Source organism: Eleutherodactylus coqui, chromosome 8 (assembly GCF_035609145.1).
Source record: "Eleutherodactylus coqui strain aEleCoq1 chromosome 8, aEleCoq1.hap1, whole genome shotgun sequence".
Classification (NCBI taxonomy): domain Eukaryota; kingdom Metazoa; phylum Chordata; class Amphibia; order Anura; family Eleutherodactylidae; genus Eleutherodactylus; species Eleutherodactylus coqui.
Window position 1 is genome coordinate 81,379,002 of NC_089844.1, and position 17,584 is coordinate 81,396,585.

The following is a 17,584-nucleotide window of genomic DNA, read 5'->3' on the forward strand; positions in this document are numbered from 1 at the left end:
ACTAATTTGAATTAGAGCAGTGATAGTTTAGGTCAGAGAAAAAATGGCAAATGAGGGGACTGTCATACAGGATCACTGAGTGAGGAGTTGTCTGGCACATAGGTGACTTATGATAGAAGAGGTTTGGCTCATTGTGAAGCTAAGGAGGCATAGTCTGGCTCATACCTGACTTGAGGAAGAAAGAAGTGATCTGGCATATTGATAATCTGTGGAAGGCGTGGTCCGGCACATTAAAGAGTTGGAAAAAAGTGGTCTGATCAATTGAGGAGCCAGAAAAGGAGTGGTCTGGTAAACTGAGGAGCTGTAGGAGGAGTCTGGTGTGTTAAGGAGCTGGAGAAGGAAGGTCTGGCACTTTGAGGAGCTGTAGAGAAAGCGGCCTATTAAATTAAGGAGTCTGAGAAGGAGTGGTCTGGTAAATGGAGGAGTGGTCTGACACACTGAAGAGCTGGAGAAGAAGTGGTCTGGTAAATTTAGGAGCTGGAGAAGGAGTGGTCTGGTAAATTGGGGAGTCTGAGGATTGGTCTGGTAAATGGAGCAGTAGTCTGACACATTAAAGAGCTGGAGAAGAAGCGGTTTGGTAAATTGAGGAGCTGGAGTAGGAGTGGTGTGGTAAGTTGAGGAGCTGGAGAAGGAGCAGCCTGGTAAATTAAAGGTCTGGAGAAGGAGTGGTTTGGCACATTGAGGAACTAGAGAAGGAATGGTCTGGTAAATTGAGGAGTTGGAGAAGGAGTGGTCTGGCATATTGATAAGGAGTGGTCTGGTAAATGAAAGAGCTAGCAAATGAGTGGTCTGGTAAATTGAGCAAATGGAGAAGGAATGGCCCGCACACTGGACTGCTGAAAAATTTGCTGTTTGACACACTGAGGAGCTAAAGAAGGAGGGGTTTGGTACATTGAGGAGCTGAGAAAGGAGTAGTCTGATACACTAAGAAAGTGGAGAAATAGGGGTCTTAGCACATTGGGAAGTTGAAGAAGATGTGGTTTGGTACATTAAGGAGCTTGAGAAGGAGTGGTTTAGTACATCAAAGAGCTGAAGAAGGTAAGGTCTGGAATATTAAGGAGCTGGAGAAGGAGTGCTCTAACACATAGAAGAGATGAAGACTGAGTGGTCTGGCACATTGGGCACTTAAGATAGGAGCAGTCTGGCATATTGGTTGCAAGAGGAAGGAGTGCTCTGACACATTCGATAAGCTGAGGAACGAGTGGTCCTGCAAGTTGGGCAGCTGAGGATGGAATGATCTGGCTCATCAAATAGCTGAGAGTAGAATAGGATTTTATATAATATTGACTTGAGGAAGGAGTGATCTGTTACCCACTCAACAGTTACTTATATATGCCAAGACAGGTAGTGTGTCTAAGGAGGAAGTGCTGTAACATCAGTTATTGGACCCAAACGGTGACATACCATTTTTTATGTCCCAGAGAATCACATAGTAGTAAAAGGAGTTGTACCAAGATTACAAGCTGCCCCTTATCCACAGGGAGGATGGGGGTAATAATTTGCCAATTGGTGGGGGTGTCACTGCTGAGCCCCCCACTGCTTTTGATAAAAGGGCTCCCCCTCTTCGCTTCTCCCACAATGACATCACCCTGAATAAAGCTCTGGCGAAGCATGTGCAGTCAGAACTCTATTTATTTCAATGAGGTTGACGGAAATACCCATGAGCTTACTGCTTGGCTATCTATATAGCCCCATTAAAAATGTATGGTGCGGCACTGGATTGCGTAACCGTTGCTCTAACCATTCTCGTCCTCTCTGCAAGGGATGCAGTAAGCCTGCTATGAGGAGGATGGAGGACATGAAACCTCTATTCTTGAGATTGGTGGGGTCTCAACTGTGAGATCCCCACTGATCAACAAGTTACCCCTATCCTTTAGATAGGGGATAACTTGTCATTCTAGTATAACCTCTTTAAAATTCGCTGTGGCCACAAGATTCAAGTAGCAGATGATCTGTGATGTCCACTTTTTTAACCTCACTGCGGGGATGAAGAATTTCTGCAGTCAAGAGGATGGGGACACAGGACCTCCATTCTTGAGATTAATGGTGAGACCACCATCGATCAGCAAGTTATCCCCTATCCTGTGGATAGTGGATAACTACCAATCTTGGTACAACCCCTTTAATACACATCTACCCAATGTGACTACAGTACTGCACAGTTAATACCTTGCAAACACTCCAGGCACAATTACCTATTAAATATGTAATTACGATGACTTTTAGTGCTTCACGGTTCTTCATGATCTTTAATTATTTTTATATGTTAGATTTGCTAGAATACTCCCCAAGAAATACATGGGGGGCCATGACTTTTGTAAGCATTTATCATTGTGCTTCCTATTCATCCAGGAATTCTCCGCTGATGAAAAATATGATGAACAGAACGATTGGCCGGGTCCCAGACGACGGGACGCTTCCGCCTGCCCGTGCAGATTCCAGTAGGTACATAATGTGCATCTTGATTATGACAACCCCGTCATGTTATCAGTCATTCTCCTCCGCAGATGTAGACACAGAACTGCCCTGTGTCATTCCTGATGATAATAGCAGCCATTATCTTTAACCCTTTCATGGTACCCGGCATAATCCAGCCTTGGCATTGTTATCTCGCTCTTTTCTGCTGCAATACAGCATATTTCTTTTTTTTTTTATCATTGCACAGAAAACAGATATCTCACAGCCATATGGTATGTTTTTGCAGCTCGGAATCGTGGTTGTCATAGCAACTGAGAAAAAGAGGCGAAGCAGGGTTTGCATTGGTGAAATGGACGACATCTGGTGGGAAATCACTGGCTGGCACCAGACATTCTTGGAAGAATTTGTCTTGGAAGTGTATAATTTAGTTAACCCTGCAACTTCTGCTCACCCTACAATAGTCCTCTACGATCAAAGAGGGAAACTATAAACGGGCTGGAGATAAATGTAAAGTGATTTCCATTACAATAGCTTTGGGAAAACCGTGGAGCTTGAAATCACACATTCCTACACGTCCATCTACCTATCGCTACGTGAAATCAGCGGGTTTGTAAACATTTCAGAGCTATTCAAGGAGGTTGCAGGCATGGAAGCAGCGTTGCTTGCTGATCGCAATTACGCAATATTGTATTAGCATTAAAATTCAGTATCTTTATCTGTGATCCAAAATTTGATGCCAATCTGCACTCCTGTCTAGGCAGGAACTATAACGCTGTGCGCCCTAATCTTCCTGGTTCATGAATAGAATGACAGATGACTGCAAGTGAGCAGTAGGAGAGAGTAAAGAAATGGGGGGATCTAATTCCGTACAATAATGCATATATAGATGCTGCTGAGGTTTGTTAAAATTTGGGTGACAACTCCTATTGCACTTTAAAAGGGTATTCCCATCTTGGAAAGTTATGTCCTATCCATAGGATAGGAGATAACTTGTCAATCGGTGATGGTCCAACCACTGGGACGCCACAGATCCAGAAATATCACCCCTGGCATGTCCCTGAGAATGACAGCAATGGCTGCACATGTGCGCCACCACGCCAATGCAAACTGCCGAAGATAGCTAAGTTCAAGCGCTTGGCCATCTCTGGTGAATCCATTCACTTCAATCAACCACCAGAAACTGCCAAGTGCTTGAACTCAGCTTACCCTGGAAGTGCCATTGAAGTGAATGGCGTAACTACCACTGTCAAAATTTCAGGACCTGCCAGAGGTGATTTCTCTGGATCGGTGTGGATTCCAGTGGTCAGATGACCACTGATCAGCAAGCTATATCCTATCCTGTGTATGGGGGAAAATTTGCAAAGATAGAAATACCCCTTTAATGATGGTCATCTGAGTACAAACATCATCATGCCATATTGGAAGGCTTGTGTTTTTGGGCCCTTGGAAAGTGGGGACCCAATTCAGTTTTTTTCTCACCCAGGGCAAGAGGCATTTTCTAGCAGGATAATGCTCGGCCGCACACACAAGGATGTCATAGGGATGCCTCCACAACATTGTCACACTTCTGTGGCCTGCCCGGCCGCCAGATTTATCACCAATAGAACATGTATGGGACTATTTGAGACACCAAATTCGACAGCCTACGAGTTTGCACAATCTAGAGGCTTAGTTACACCAGATATGGAGCGATATGCCACAGGATACCATACAGAACCTGTGTGCCTCCATGCCCCCCAGTATCACATCTTGCATCCAAGCTAGAGACAGTACAACAGGGTACTAGAGCCTCCATGCCCAGCCATATCACATCTTGTATCCAAGCTAGAGGCGGTACAACAGGGTACTAGAGCCTCCATGCCCACTCATATCACATATAACATCCAAGCTAGAGGCAACCCAGCAGGGTACTAGAGTCTCCCTTCAAGGAATCAGTTTTCCACAGTAAATTATCATTTTGCTCTGATATTGTAATCACGTGTATTAACTTTAAAATCCCATATATAAAGTTTCATCCGACTCCCCTTCTAGGGGATGGATTTTGTTTTACAATGATTGTACATACACAGCTCTAGATATACATCCATTAACACTACTGCATCTCTAAAAACAGCCATATGGATCCTTACTCTTCGAAGAAAATCCCAGATTGCTCCGATCAGGTCAATAGCTTTTAAACAAGGCCAAATCAAGAAACCTATATGCCTCTTATGTGCATTGTCAGTACCTGAAGCTAATGCACTCTAAAATACCGCATGGCTTCAGACCTCTGGTAACAAATATAACAGCTTGATGCTTTCCGACAGCTTGAACATGTATGCTCAGACAAAGGAGAGCGCGCACACAATCTGCCCATGGAAAAGTCACTTCCTATTACCTTCCAAATGCAATCAAATTGAAGAATACAAGTATGAAGGCCTCACTCCTGTTTACACTTAGATCTGATTTAATAATGATGCATCCGGGTAGAGAAAACACTTTATGTACCGTAACTGATGGTAACCTTGTAGTAACATAACATGTGCAACAGTCATACATAATTTATGTGTGAGTTGCTGTGAAGGCTACATTTACTCAGCAATGGACATTACATTGTTATTACTGCACATATTGCCTCCACAATGTTACCACTTGTGTTACTTATACCGGCTACAAAGTGGTTTACTGCATCAGATATATCTGTATGCATGTAAGTGGTTCTTCATGGGCAAAATAGCAATGAAACTACAATATGATTACAGAATTACACACTGCAGCCCAATGAAAGAAAAGGGTTGCATTGAGTTATCCGAAGTTGCCTGTGGCTATCAAAGCATGCTGGGAGTTGTAGTTTTGCAACAGCTGTAGGGTTTAAGACCACCGCTACAAGGAATGAGATATAAGGCAATTTTTGCAAAGTGGCACAACTTTCCATAATTTGCCTTGCTGATGATTTGTGAATCTGGTTGAAACTTTTCATTCATTCCCAGTTACATGGTCAGAATGTCCAAAGATCTAATGGTTGGTCCAGGCTATGACACCATAACAAGCCCTAAAGTAGGCAGCCCTATTTGGAGGTGACTTTGGAGCCTGTCAATTGTCACTAGGGTCATTGCTAGCCTTAGGGATTTTTTTACTCCCCCCCCCCCCCCCCATCATAAAAAAAATGATATATACTGCACTGTTAGACAGTCTGCCTCTATTCTGCAACCAAGCTCATAACATAAAAAGTACAGCAGAAGAAAGCTCAGTACATAGATACATTACATAGATTACATAGGTACATAGATACATTACATAGATACCAGAACCAAGTTCAGTACATAAACACTATACTAGAATCAAGCACATCACATACATACCACATTAGAATCAAGTTTAGTACATAGATAAAAAACTAGAACCAAGCTCAGTACATAAATACAGCACCAGAACTATGCTTAGTACATAAATACAACAACAGAACTAAGCTTGTAACATGAATACAGCACCAGAACCAAGCTCACCACATAGATATAATACTGGAACCAAACCCATTACATAAATACAACACCAGAACCTAAATACAGCTCAGAACATAAATACAGCACCAGGACCAAGCTTAAAACATAAAGACATCACTAGAACAAAGCTACGGACATAAATACAGCATAGGAACCAAGCTCACTACATAAATACAGCACCAAATTCAAGCTCATAACATAAATACAGCACTAGAACCAAGTTCAGCACATAAATATTTCATGAACTAACCTCACAGAGACAATACCACAACCAAGTTAAGAACATAAATACAGCACCAGAGCCAAGCTCAGTACATAAATACAGCACCAGAGCCAAGCTCCGTACATAAATACAGCACCGAAACCAAGCTCATAATATAAATACACTAGTGATTAAATGATTGTGTTAACTAAGCAGTTGTGTTGTGGGGGCACGGATGGGCTGGCAATGGCACCTCAGAACATCAGAGCAGACAGAGCCAGGAGGATGGTGATTCATGTAGCTCCACTAGATGCTGCTACACTGAGAAAGACGATCATCTGGTCGAGTGGACCGAAGTCCCCAGGCTACATGTGCCTGTTTTTCACCCCATAAATTGGTAGCCGGCACCTTTGCAACAGCATGGGTCACATGAAGGTCTACATTTTATGGGATGATATTCAAATAACCTATTAGATTTTGAAGATATGCCCCGCGATGATAACAACAAAGATAACAATTAATGTGGAAGTGTATGCCTTATAGGTTGGTGGGGGTGGACCACTCAGTATCATTTCCTATGACGGGCCCAAGGAACCCCATTCTAACACTGTCTTATTATATCATAGGTGCATATGTGTGACTGCTCTGAGATGCCTTGTCTTTGTGTCATTTTATAGAGGGTCAGATGACCATTCTATATTCCTATACAGGGGCAGTTTGAGCAGCATATTTGCCCCCAACTGAAACCCTTAATTATTTAAAGCACTTCATCTATTTTGCAGGTATGTTATTGTCGAGAAAATAATTGGAATGAGCTGACGAATGTGGGAAATGCTAAGAATTTTAATAGAAACTAATATAAAACGACATCCATGTTATGCGGCGGGCTGCTGTGTGCTGGCAGAACGGGGATGCCTCTAGATGTCACGGTGACCTATATTTTTACATCCTGGTGACATTTTCTGAAGTTTTCAGATATTAGACATATTAAATAACAAGCATTAGAGATCTCCAGTGAATTAGAAGTTTAAGCCCAATTTGCTAATTAACATTTACATCTTCCCGTCTACTAATAAGGATTTCTTCCATCTTCTCAATGACAGTTCTCACTTTTGACCCAAATCTCTCTCCCTGTTGTACAGCATTTCTCTCTTTTAGAAATTATCATAAGATTTGGATTAATGAATTTACTATATAGGAAATGTCTGTTTGGAATGTAATTGCATACTACTGGGTAATCCCACGATTTAAACTTAGTTCTTTGCACTGTCAGGGCGGCCTTTTTTCCGGTGCCCCATGGCCTCTGGTGGAAGCTGAGTCAGTGGTCGGGAGATGCCAATTCCTCATCACCTCGCCAGTGGCACAGCACTCACTGGAGACCCCTAGGCACGGGAGGGGGGTGCACTGGTGATTTGCGAGTGGGTGGAGCACTGTGTCTGCCGGGGTGGCTGCGGTTGCATGGCTGGTTTTTGCCTGGGGTCTGCACCTGCAGTGCAGGTTATGGCATTATTTCTTTTGCGGAATGCTACGGATTTTGCCACAACATCTTTTGCTTTGGGGGGGTCTGCGGCGTTTCCGCTGTGTGAACATACTCTTAATGTATATCTTATATACACCTATTTTGTGAATGATTTAATGTTTAGTAACAAAAGATCTAAATGATTGTAAACTTTCTTATTTTCTTATTTCTTTGTAATAATTCAACAAACATAGAATAAAAAAAAATATGACCTATCAGTAGAATATGTCATAAATATCTTATAGGTGTTTTTCTTTAATGCCCATAGATGTTAATTCAGAGAGAAGCCCACAGATTTGGTCTGCTTCCTTCTTTTTCCCTTTCTCCACCATCATTTGTTGACACAACAGAGGAGATGAGACCCCAGAAGTAGATGGATACTGTAAATGTCAGTAGTCAGAATACCCCTTTAACAATAACCCTGGATATTTGTTTTTATTAATTTATTAATATTTGATGTGTACTAATATTTATAGTTAAATGGGCTGTCCAGATGTAAACTATTGACTGCCTGTTCTCAGGATAGGTCATCAATAGTAGATTGTCAGGGGTCCATCACCCGGGATCAGCTATTCTCTGGACTGGTGTTCTTGTGCAGTAAGCTGATTTGTGCAGGAAACAGAAAGTTCCATTCTCAATACAGTGGCCAGGCTTGGTATTGCAGGCAAAGTTCCCATTCATGCCAATGCCTGCAATACCAAGCCTGGCCACTGCAGTGGGGATGGAGCTGTCTGCTTCCTTCAAAAATTCATTTTAGAACACGAATGCATTGGCTCAGAGAAAAGCTTATCGGCGAGTGTTTCGGGGTGACAGGCCCTGCTGGTCTACTATTAATGACCAAGCATGGAGGATAGGCCATCTTTAGTTTACAAGTAGACAACCCCTTTAACATTTCATTAGTGTGTAAATGAAAAACTATTCAATAAAGAGATTGATGGCTATGTGGATTTTTCGCACTTCGCACTTATTTCCCTTTGTAAGATATGATAGGTTAAGAAGGTGTGAACATTGTAGATCCAATTTGTCTTTACTGTGTTCATGGTGCAATAGCATTGACAAATTCACTTTATTCTGTGGGTCAGTCCTATTATGGCGATATTAAATTGATAGTTTTTATAAATAGTTTTTATTACATTTTACTACTTAAAAATAAAACTTATTAAGACTCTTAAAAAAATAGTTTTTTGTTATCGCGTTCTAACATCCATGCAGACTTTTTAGAATGTGGCAATACCAATTATGTTTATTTTTTATTGCTTATATTTTTATGTAGAAAATAGTTTTTTTAACTCAAGCTTTTTTATATTTTTCATATATTTTCCAAAAATATATTCAACTATTTGTTTGTTTTAGTCCCTAAGTGGGTTTTGAACATGCAATCTTTTGATTGCTACTGCATTACCTCTGTATTGGTCAGTGGTTACTACTAGCAGGGTGTAATAGTACCACTAGAATAGCAGGCTTGGATAGCTTTGCTAGGCCCCGAGTTACCAAAACAATCAGTTCCCCATCACACTGGGTGCCGTGCAAGACAGCCCCCTCCAGAGACTGTGCTGACTGCGGCATCTAAAGAATTAGATGACCAAGACTGGACTTATCTCTGTTTCCGGGTATTAGAGCCAAGTTTTAGTTGTATTTTACAATTAGCACTCATCGCTAGGGATGAGCAAACTTTTGAAAACTTCGGTTCAGCCAGTTCGCCGAACCCTTGCAAAAAATTTGATACAGTCTGAATTACTCCGAACTAGAAGTTCACAAAAAACCCTAAAACTGGTGTAAAACACTGCCTAAGAGCCATAAAAGCCCTGCACATCTCTTTGAGAGTATTATAAAGGGATTTTAGACAGTTCTATACAACAGTGTACAGTAAAACCTTGTTTCAGGTAGAACATTCTAAAAGCTTGGTTTGGCTTCATGCCGAACCAAACTTTTAGCAAAGTTCAACCCGAAACAGTGTTCTACTGTTTCAGTTCACTCAACACTACCCACGATGTATGAAGAGGGATCAGGAACTGTCTTATTGTCCCACCTGACTTGTTGTGAAAGGGTTAATGACCAGATTATAGCCTAATAATAATATATCATAAAGGTTCTTTTCTGGAATAAAGAAATAACATTCTGGCTGCCACCACTAGGGAGAGGATGTTGAAAATGTATTTTTCAAGTTCCCTTTGAACTTACTAAATCCCAGTTTACATGGTGTCATTTGGCTACGGACCCCGTAGCCAAATCTGTGCCGTTTTAGCATTCTACTGAGTGTTTTGGAAATGCGTACTGTAGTTCAGCGATGCAGAAAAAAATGTACGTGCCAATTTTTAACACATTTCTACATGGGCCAACTGTTTTTGGATTTGCCCCATTGACTTGGGCAAAATCCTTATGTGGATCCGTATGAATATCCGTGACAGAACTTTAAGGCTCTGATTTAGATGGAAAAAAAATGTTTTCAGAAATGTATAAAGGAAGTAAAATACAAACTGTATACAATACATTTGATTTCCAGCCTATGAAAATGCAGGCAGAATAATAATAAGATATGAAAATAGGTATTTCAAGAGGTCAATTATATTGTCAACTGCTGCGCTCCGGCGGTCTATTCACATGAATGATCTATACAAATGGGCATTAAATGTCACAATGTGATTACCTCCTGTAATGTAAAAACATTAACAGTCATCTGCTTAAATGCTCTTAAAATAGACCTGGAAGAAGCAGAAAGAATTTTGCTTCTTCCCACATATAGTGAATAGAACGCGAGGCTCTACATGTACAGTTACAGCATTACATGTAGTTTCACTGCTGGTTTCCATTTTTTTTTATTGCACCCAACAGAGCTTGGTGTGTTCAATTCTGGATGGGAGGACACCCTGCAGTGTGATTCCAAGATACCAATGGGTTCCCATGCAGCCAGAAGCCTGACAAACCCTCTAGGTCTGCCATGTAACTCAGCCTATTAGACCCTGCCTCTGACAGATTTTAATAGGCTGCTTTCATTGGCTTAGTAGAATGCATTACATAAGTAATGCAGTGCACTATCCTAGCAATTGAAGGATCGCATCTTCAAGTTTTTTTGAGGGACTAAAAATAGTGCCAAACAAAGTTCATTAAAGTTCAATATAAAGAAAAAATATCCAGTTCAAATAAAATACACATTTTTTTCCTCCAAAAAACCTTTTTAAATGGATTACATTTTTTTAAGTATCACATATTTACGACATTGGCAGCAACTGAAACAATAACATATTTAGCTATTTTTCATGCATATTGATCTGTAAAAATAATTTTTAAAGTAACTCCAGAATTTTTAGATTTCCTTTGTTCAACTCCCAAAAAAAGCACAATTAAAGGCATTTCAAAAGTCACATATACCTCAAAATAGTAACAATAAAAACTACAATGCTTCCCACAAAAAACAAGACCTCGCACAGCGCTGATGCCGGAAAAATAAAATTGTTCTGGGTCTTACAATGTGCTGATGCAGTTTTAATAGCTTTTCTTTAAAACGTATTTTTATTGTGTAAAAGTAGTACAAAATTATATATATATATATACACACACACACATACATACATATATACATATATATATATATATATATATATATATATATATATATATAAACTTAGTATTGCAGTAATTGTGCTGATCAAATAAGGAAATTATCTTGTTATTTCTATCGAACGATGAGTGCCCGTAAAGGCAAAACTCAAGAACAATGGTGGAGTTTCTGGGGGGAGGGGGTAGAACGGGTTCCCTTTCCCTCCCATAGAAATATAATACAAATTATACAACACATTATATGTACCCCAGAGTGGTGCCATTACAAACTTGTTCCAAAAAAACAAGCCCTCATACAGCTATATTAACGAGTTATGGCTCTTGAAATGCAACAATAAAAAACGCTTTGTCCTTAAGGTAAAATATAGACTTGTCATTAAGGGGTTAAGTGTATTTCCACAATTGAATAGTAATTTCATTGCCTACGGTAGGCCTGTGAAATACACAGAGAAGTCTCATTAAAATTGCCAGAAAATAACAATTTTATTTTCTTGCCTTTTTGAATGACTGTTTTGAGTTTCCAAGTTCGCTCTACCTTATTCTACGTAAGAGATGTTCATGTTCTATTAGTTTATATGGTGAATGTTGCTATGACAACTCTCCAAGGTACTTAGTGATGCCCATTTGACTATTGCAATAGAGAGCACTTTAGTTAGTACAGTAATGGCACAAGATTGCCGGATGGATCTCTGGGGTGTGCGCGCAGGGTGGGTAGGTGAGTCACGTATATCAATGTGCCCTAAAAAGCTACTGAACGAGAGTGGAAAGATGGAGAGAATGTACGAGGAAGACACTGCAAATACAGATTAGGTAGCAATGAGGTTAATACCATCTACAGAGATGAACTCTTCTTTGAGTCTCGAGCCATTTGACAAAGAAAGATGGTACGTCACAAAAATAGAACATTTTCTCTGGTGACCCCCGATGTATGCCAGTCCGCCACTGCTACTGTCATATAAATGCCTTCCCATTCATTTAAAAGGGTTGTCCACTTTAAGAAGGGTGAAGACCCTCAGTGACCAACTGTGGGGAAACGTGGTGCATTGCTCCCACAGGGAAAATTAAGTATTACACAGGGCCTTTTAACATCAGTGAGCTGTCTGTGTAATGCAGGACAGTCCTCCAGAGCGAGAGACACTCTTTGTAACTCTTGGGAACTCTAGCTAAGAAATGAGGATCCTGAATTGCGAACCCCTCTTTTATTCTTAGAATTCCCAAATACTACACTGATAGGCAGTCTGCCTGTATTCTGCGTGTGCAGAAAGTAGCAAGGTAACAGCATACCCACACCAGAACAGCTCAGTGAACACATACTGTTCCAGAATCAAACTCATAACGTAAGTACAGGACCAGAACAATGCACAGTACATAAATACAGCACTAGAACCAAGCTCAGAACATAGATACAGCCCAAACCAACGTCAGTACAGAAATACAATATCAGAAGCAAGCTCATAACATAAATACAATACCAGAGCCAACCTCATAACATAGATACAGCACCAGAACAAAGCTCATAACATAAATACAGCACAAGAACCGAGTTCATTATATAATTACTGCATGAACCAAGCTCAGAACACAGAAACAATACCAGAACCAAACTCCTAACATACTGTAATTACAGCCCTAAAATCAAGCTAATAATCTAAGTACCGTAGAAGAACTAAGTTATTGTTGCTGATGGGCCGATAGCGGAACCTTGGATCATCAGAGGGAAGGAGACAAAGCTAAGAGGGTGATGATTCATGAAGCCCCACAAGACTCTGCTAGATGGAGAAAGATCAATGGCTATGGTGATTATGGTTATGTTGGACCATTGATGTATGAAGGTCTTCTGTTTTCCTCAGCCATGCTACATATTGATATATTGTTTTTTTAGGGTTTTAGGGTTCTTCACAACAAGCATTAATTGGTCCAGGTCACGCTGTCTGGCAAGTAAATACCTGATTTAATGACAAGTTAGTAATTGTTGTATCACCACCTCATGTCCCCATTAAGAAAGTTTAGATGTATAATTTACAGTCACATCTGGCTGATGCTTATCAGCTGACTTAATGAATACCAGTAGATTAATAATGTTCATTTGTAGCGTATTAAGTCCAATTTTGCATTGATATAAAGTAATTGTATATTTTGTGATCTCACTGTCAAACAGAATCCATATCCAAATTAGTGGCCATCAAATACAGCCTATGTAGATGATTGCTAATTTCTTATTTTAGGATGTTATGGCATAGTAGGGCTGAATTTCTCATTATTTCCTATGTGCTTTACAGTAATTCACCAGCAGTCCTTCTGTATGACAAAAGCATAAGTAATACGAAGTGTGCTAAATTACAAACTCAGCTCAACCACAGTTGTACTTAGCTAGCAGTAGATACATTTTAGCACACTCATTAGATACTTTGATAAAATTTTCCATCATTTAGGGTGGCTTCACACGAGCGTGTTTTTGCAACATCGCACAAAAACACGCTTGTATTTGCAACAATGCATTCCCTATGGTGTGTGCACATGTCCGTACTTTGCAGGTGCGTGCCTGCAAAGATAGGACATGCGTGCACCATTGGGAATGCACGCATTGTTTTCAATGAAACGGCGGCTGCTGCCGGCGGCTCCATTGAAAACAATGCTCTGCCGGAACCCCTGCATTCTTTTTCAGGGAAGAGCTTTACATATAAGCCCTTCCCTGAAAAAGAAATATTTTAGTGAAAACAAAAGAAAAAAAGAAATACTCACCTCTCTGCCGCTGCCGTGACCCCCGCGGGGATGAAGAACACATCTGCCGCTAGTTAAGAGAATTCCCTGCTGCTACATCTGCCACATCTGTGGCAGGTGCAGCAGAGGAGTTCTTCAATTCTCTACCACAGCTGTCACACATGACAGCTGCGGTAGAGAATCCTGCTGTCGGCATCCCTGTCATTGGATTTCAGGGAAGGGCTTTAAACATAAGCCCTTCCCTGAAAATCCAATAAAAGTAGTGTTAAAAAAAAAAAAAAAAAAGCATACTCACCTTCCTTCAGCTGCCAAGGCTCAGCCGCGACTTCTGGCTCTGTAGTTCTGAGCTACCAGCAGTCGGGGATTTAAAATCCCCGCCTGCTGGTAGCTCTGATTATGATTGGCTGAGTGCTTCAGCCAATCACAATGAGAGCTACCAGAAGGCGGGAATTTTAAATCCCTGGCTGCTGACAGCTCAGCAGCACTACAGAGCTGAGGACAGCGCGAAAAATCCCGGCTCAGCCGCGACTCATCGCGCTGTCCCCGGCTCTGTAGTTTGGAGCTATCAGCAGCCAGGGATTTTAAATCCCCGGCTGCTGATAGCTCAGCACAGCAGTGCAGAGCCAGGGACAGCGCAAGGAGTCACTGCTGAGCCCAGGCAGCTCAGGGGCTTTCAGGGAAGGGCTTTAACGCGTTTTGCGTTTTTTCTCAAGAGCAATTAGTTTTGAATGTACTCCTGTCCACTGGCGTTTTTTGTTTCAGTCCGTTGCAATTTTTAACATAGGAACTGTCAGTTGCATATGTGTCCTTATTTTTCTCTTAATGCACCCATGAATGTCAATGTAAATTAACGCAAAAAGCCGTGAAAAAGCCGCGAAAAACGCGACGAAAATGCTGCGTTTTTCACGCACGAAAATCGCAAACGCCAGTGGGTGGGCGCCCTAAGTCATACTTTTCACATAAAGGCTTTATCGTTCTACAGCACTGTTACAGAGTTGAGTGATTGTCACTTTTATTTTTAAGTGATTTATTAATTTGAAATAAAATTGCCAAAATATTGGGGCATATTCATTAAATCTTGTATGCCAGATTATTTATGTAGAAATGTTGCAATTTTGGTGAAAGTGCTAAAACTGCAACTTTTTGAAGTTTTATGCCAAACCCTCACACTTTTCTTTTGAAAAGTGGGTGGAGCCCAGCATTAGGAGGTGTGGCCACACACAGCCCTATAGATATGAGCCAGATAGATAGATACAATGCTAACTGGTATTTCAATAGATAGATAGATAAATAGATAGATAGATAATAGATAGATAGGAGACAGATAGAGAGATAGATGGATCGATAGAGAGATAGATAGAGAGATAGATAGATATGATAGAGATAGATAGATATGAGATATAGATAGATATTAGATAGATAGATAGATAGATAAATAGATGATACCAAGATAAAAAGATAGATAGATAAAAGAGATAAATAGAAGGAGATATAAATAGATAGATATGAGATAGATGATAGATCTGAGTTATAGATAGTTAAATAAGAGAGATACATAGATAGGCGATATAGATGTATAGATAGATAGATAAATAGATAGGAGATATATAGATAAGACAGAGATAGATAGATATGAGAGATGGATAGATGGAGATATAGATATGTAGGAGAGAGGTTTTTTTCTGTTATCTCTTGATAGATAGGAGATAGATAGATAGATATAAGACAGAGCGATAGATATGAGATAGATAGATTTGAAACATTTTCTCCTTTTTTTATTCAACAGTAATGCTAACTAGCTTTTCAATATAAGAAAGATAGATAATGACAAATAGATAACAAATAATAGATTTTCTATCTATCTATAGATCTATGTATCTTCTTATATCTATTTTTCATTCAACGGCATTACAATGTAATATAGATATTTAGATAATGAGGAATACATATTGGATATATATAATAATTCTAGGACAGTAATGTAATGACATCTGTAATGATGAATGTTATACTGTACTGAATGAAGTTGGAACTGTGCCACGTTTTTATGAGAGAAATAAAATCTTTAATTGTCTCCTAATGTATTACACAACATGTCAATCATTATATTAGCATTCCATACAGTAATGGTTCATACAGGGCAGTGCAATCCATTGTATAATATGCAATAGATTCTTACCTATCTCATTCTAAATGGAAGCAACCACATATTCTGCATGTAACCTCCAGCCCATAGAGCAATAGATCACAGAGATGCTGCACAAAGCATTGTGCTGAAATGGATATACAAGGCAAAGATGACTTACCCAAACCAGCTTCTCTAGTAGCGACAGCAGGGTCCAGGTTACTGTGACATAAAATGCTGTATGAAGCAGGTGATAGCAAATGCTCAGTATGGCCTCAGCATAGCGGGTTCATTCTGCATAGAGCACTGTGATATTCTGCATCAGATCTGCACTCTACACAAAAGCTCATTTCCTTCTGCATGCAACTGCACAGCCTCTCAGTGGCCGCTGCTGCTCGTGTGATCACATGGGACTTGTCTCCAAGAAAGCCAGCATCTCTGGGATTATGTAGGGTTTTCAATAAGAGTGCCAGGCTGCCAGCAGAAGCAAATGGGCAAAAACAGCAAAGTTTAAGAAAACATTTATCATTTCATTGTAGGGCAGCTGCATAGCAACATTCAAATCATGGAACTGCATATTATAATTTGATGCAAAATGCATGTTGTTTTATAGTCCTCATTATAACAGTATTGCGTTAAAGTCATATGGTATAAGTGGCAACCGCACTGCAACGAAGACCATCAGGAAATACTACCAATAGCTTAGGTATGAGGGAAGCAGCTCAGGTGGCAGCTTTGAAGACCCTGGAGAGAGTGTGCCTTTTCCAAGGTTGGCCTTGTCCATAGTCCCAAGGATGCATTGATTTGGTCTCTATAGTTTCTGCAATGTTAGCAAATTCTTGTGAAAATAGGATGAAAGCACCAAGAAACTTCTTGCCTCAAGAGATTTAGAAATGTAGTGGTCTCAAGTAACATCTGAAAGGAGTCTGTTATCATTGCTGTGGTGCCAATCACTGGCGCAACCATAGGGGATGCAGGAGATGCGGTTGCACCTAGGCCCAGGAGCCTTAAGGGGCCCATAAGGTCTTTCTTTTCCATATAGGGATCCCAGTACTATGAATAAAGCATTATAGTTGGGGGCCCTGTTACAGGTTTTGCATTGAGGCCCAGGAGCTTCAAGTTATGCCTCTGCGTTAAGGGTTTAGGAGACGTTGGGGGGCCCATCCATGAATTAAGTTGGGTTTTCCCACAGATTGCAGCTGATCACTCAGGGTTCTAGCAGGGGGACACTGATAAGTTTAGTCTCATGGGACTCATCTAACAAATAGGGATTGTCAAGAATGGAGAACCCCTTTCAACAAAGGCATGGCTAAGTGTAAAGGGCTTACATGTCATTGATGGGTTATTTTGATGTATATATTTCTTTAAGTCTGCAAGCGTGGCCAATGGGGAGCTGAGATCTCATAAAAGATACGCGCTTTATAAATACAGGGGTTGTACACACACGTGTGCGAAGTGTGGAGAAGAAAGCACAGAGAGAAGATAGAGTGCTGATAATTGGGGAAACAGTTTAGGCCTCTATGGGGTTCCTAAGGGAACCTGTAAGCTACACTTGACAT

At 40.5% G+C, this 17,584-nt stretch overlaps 1 protein-coding gene across 1 annotated transcript in view; it reads right to left on the minus strand.

Annotated features, from left to right (window-relative positions):
- CSRNP3 (cysteine and serine rich nuclear protein 3) overlaps positions 1–16,285 on the minus strand; it is a 145,201-nt gene extending 128,916 nt beyond the window's left edge. Inside the window, exon 1 of the mRNA XM_066577414.1 lies at positions 16,207–16,285. The gene's annotated coding sequence lies outside the window, so the exon portion shown is untranslated. The remainder of the gene's footprint in view (positions 1–16,206) is intronic.
- Between the last annotated feature and the right edge of the window lie 1,299 nt (positions 16,286–17,584).